This window comes from Hordeum vulgare, chromosome 7H (genome assembly GCF_904849725.1).
Source record: "Hordeum vulgare subsp. vulgare chromosome 7H, MorexV3_pseudomolecules_assembly, whole genome shotgun sequence".
Taxonomy (NCBI): Eukaryota; Viridiplantae; Streptophyta; class Magnoliopsida; order Poales; family Poaceae; genus Hordeum; species Hordeum vulgare.
The window spans coordinates 420,162,409-420,166,646 of record NC_058524.1 but is presented as its reverse complement, the minus strand read 5'-3'; positions in this window follow the sequence as shown (position 1 = coordinate 420,166,646).

The following is a 4,238-nucleotide window of genomic DNA, read 5'->3' as shown; positions in this document are numbered from 1 at the left end:
ATGGTCATAGGAATAAATACTTGACACGCAGAAAACAGTAGCAACAAAATGACACGATCAACATGCTACGTCTATTAGTTTGGGTCTAGTCCATCACGTGATTCTCCCAATGACGTGATCCAGTTATCGAGCAACAACACCTTGTTCATAATCAGAAGACACTGACTATCATCGATCAACTGGCTAGCCAACTAGAGGCATGCTAGGGACGGTGTTTTGTCTATGTATCCACACATGTAAATGAGTCTTCATTCAATACAATTATAGCATGGATAATAAACTATTATCTTGATACAGGAATTATAATAATAACTATACATTTATTATTGCCTCTAGGGCATAATTCCAACACAACTTTGCTACGTGCAACTCAAACCTATACCTCGTAGTTCTTCCTCTAGATCGGATTTCTGCGGAGCTCGGGCGGAGCCCTGCAGGAATAGATCATCGCCATCACCAGCGCGTCGTCATGCTACCGGAGAACTCATCTACTTCGCCGTCTCTCTTGCTGGATCAAGAAGGCGGAGATCGTCATCGAGCTGTGCGTGCGCTGAATGCGGAGGTGTCATCCGTTCGGTGCTAGATCGCGACGGATCGTGGGACGGATCATGGGACGATGGTAATTTGAATCACGAAGCTGTACCACTACATCAACCACGTTTCTTAAGGCTTCCCGCTTAGCGATCTACAAGGGTATGTGGATCCGATCTCCCTCTCATAGATGAACATCACCAATCATAGGTCTTCGTGTGCGTAGGAAATTTTTTGTTTCCCATGGAACGGTCCCCAATAGTGGTATCATGAGCTAAGTTCATGCGTAGATGTAATCTTGAGTAGAACACAAAATTTTTTGTGGGCATTGATGTTCGATTTTCTGCCCTTCTTAGTCTTTTCTCAATTTGGAGGCATTGTTGGATTGAAGCGGCCCAAACCGACATTACTCGTACGCTTACGAGAGACTGGTTTCATCGACCAACATGCAACTCGTTGCATAAAGATGACTGGCGGGTGTCGGTTTCTTCAACTTTAGTTGAATTGGATTTGAGTGAGGCGGACCTTGGAGAGAGGTTAAATAGCAATTTGCACATCTCCGTTGTGGTTTTTTCGTAAGTAAGATGCGATCATACTACATACCCATAGCAGCCACGTAAAACATGCAACAACAAATTAGAGGACGTCTAACTTGTTTTTGCTGGGTATGCTTGTGATATGATATGGCCAAAGACATGATGTGATATATTGGACGTATGAGATGATCATGTTGTAATAGTTAATATCGACTTGCACGTCGATGTTACGGCAACCGGCAGGAGTCATAGGGTTGTCTTTAAACTAACGGTTCTGTTTGCAGATGCATTAACTATATTGCTAGGTTGTAGCTTTAGTAGTAATAGCATAGATAGCACGACAACCTCTATGGCGGCACGATGATGGAGATCATGGTGTGGCGCCGGTGACAAGAATATCATGCCGGTGCTTTGGTGATGGAGATCAAGAAGCACAAGATCATGGCCATATCATGTCACTTATGAATTGCATGTGATGTTAATCCTTTTATGCAGCTTATCTTGCTTAGAACGACGGTAGCATTATAAGGTGATCCCTCACTAAAATTTCAAGATAAAATTTTGTTCTCCCCGACTGTGCACCATTGCGATAGTTCGTCATTTCGAGACACCACGTGATGATCGGGTGTGATAGACTGAACGTTCACATACAACGGGTGCAAAACAGTTGCACGTGCAGAACACTCGAGTTAAACTTGACAACCCTAGCATGTGCAGACATGGCCTCAGAACAGAAGAGACCGAAAGGTCGAGCATGAATCATATAGTTGATATGATTAGCATAGAAATGTTTACCACTGAAACTATACTCAACTCACGTGATGATCGGACTTGAGTTAGTGAATTTGGATCATGCCACACTCAAGTAACTAGACGGATATCTATTTGAGTGGGAGTTTATTAGTAATTTGATTACTTAAACTCTAATTGTCTTGAACATAGTCTAATTCCACTTTGCAATATTTTATGTTGTAGATCAATGGCTCACGCAGTAGCAACCCTAAATTTCAAAACGTTCCTAGAGAAAGCTAAGTTGAAAGATGATGGAAGCAACTTTGTAGACTGGGCACATAATCTTAGGCTCATCCTACAAGCTGGGAAAAAGAATTATGTCCTTGATGTTGCACTAGGAGATGAACCACCCGCTACGTCTGACCAAGATGTTTTGAACGCTTCGCAATCGCGTAAGGAGGACTATTCAGTAGTTCAATGTGCAGCCTTGTATGGCTTAGAACCGGGACTTTAACGATGTTTTGAGCATCATGGAGCATATGAGATGTTTCAGGAGTTGAATTTTATCTTTTAGAAGAACGCCCGGATCGAGAGGTATGAGACCTCCGATAAATTCTATGCTTGCAAGATGGAGGAGAATTCATCTGTCAGTGAACATGTGCTCAAAATGTCTGGGTACTCAAACCGTCTAGCTGAGCTGGGGATTGATCTCCCGCAAGAGGCTATCACTGGCAGAATTCTGCAATCACTGCCACCTAGCTATAAGAGCTTTGTGTTGAACTATAACATGCAAGGGATGAACAAGTCACCCGGCGAGTTATTCGCGATGTGAAAGTCGCAGAGTCAGAACTCCGGAAAGAGCATGAAGTGTTGACGGTCAATGAGACCACTAGTTTCAAGAGAAACGGCAAAGGCAAGAAGGGTAACTCCAAGAAGAGCGGCAAAACTGTTGCCAATACGACGAAGAAGCCCAAGGCTGGACCTAAGCCGGAAACAGACTGCTATTATTGCAAGGGGATGGGTCAGTGGAAGCGCAAGTGCCCCAAGTATTTGGCTGATAAGAAGGCGGCCAAAGAAAAATCAGGTATATGTGATATACATGTTATTGATGTGTACTTAACCAACTCTCGTAGTAGTGCCTGGGTCTTAGATACCGATTCTGTTGCTCATATTTGCAAGTCAAAGCAGGAACTGTAGAATAAACGAAGGCTGGCGAAGGATGAAGTGACGATGCGCGTGGGAAATGGTTACAAGGTTGACGCAATCGCCGTCGGCACAGTCTCACTTCAGTTACCATCAGGATTAGTTATGAACTTAAATAATTGTTATTTAGTGCCTGCGTTAAGCATGAACATTATATCTGGATCTTGTTTATTTCGAGAGGGTTACTCATTTAAGTCAGAGAATGATGGTTGTTCTATTTTTATGAGTAATATCTTTTATGGTCGTGTACCCAATGTGAGAGGTTTGTTCATATTGAATCTTGATTGTGATGACACACATATACATAACATTGACACCAAAAGATGTAGAGTTAACAATAATTGCGCCACGTTTTTGTGGCACTGCCGCTTAGGTCATATTGGAGTAAAGCGCATGAAGAAACTCCATAACGATGGCCTTTTGGAGTCACTTGATTTTGAATCACTTGACACGTGCAAACCATGCCTCATGGGCAAGATGACTAAGACTCCGTTCTCCGGAACAATGGAGCGTGCAAGTGACTTATTGGAGATCATACATACTGATGTGTGCGATCCAATGAGTGTGGAGGCACGCGGAAGATATCGTTATTTTCTCACCTTCACTGATGATTTGAGTAGGTATGGATATATCTAATTGATGAAGCACACGTCTGAAACGTTTGAGAAGTTCAAGCCATTCCAGAGTGAAGTTGAAAATCATCATAACAAGAAGATCAAGTTTGTGCGTTGTGACCGAGGGGGCGAATATCTGAGTTTCGAGTTTGGTGCTCACTTAAGAGAATGTGGAATTGTTTCACAGTTGACACCTCCTAGAACACCACAACGTAATGATGTGTCCGAACGTCGTAATCGTACTTTGTTAGATATGGTGTTATCTATGATGTCTCTTACCGATTTGTCGTTATCGTTTTGGGGTTATGCATTAGAGACAACTACATTCACTTTAAATAGGGCACCGTCAAAATCCGTTGAGAAGACACCATATGAGCTACGGTATTGCAAGAGGCCAAAGTTGTCATTTCTTAAAGTTTGGGGATGTGATTCTTATGTCAAAAAGCTTCAAGCTGAAAAGCTGGAACCCAAAGCGGAAAAGTTCGTCTTCATAGGTTACCCAAAGGAGACAGTTGGGTACACCTTCTATCTCAGATCCGCGGGCAAAGTGTTTGTTGCTAAGAACGGAGCTTTTCTTGTGAAGGAGTTTCTCTCGAAAGAATTGAGTGCGAGGAAGATAGAA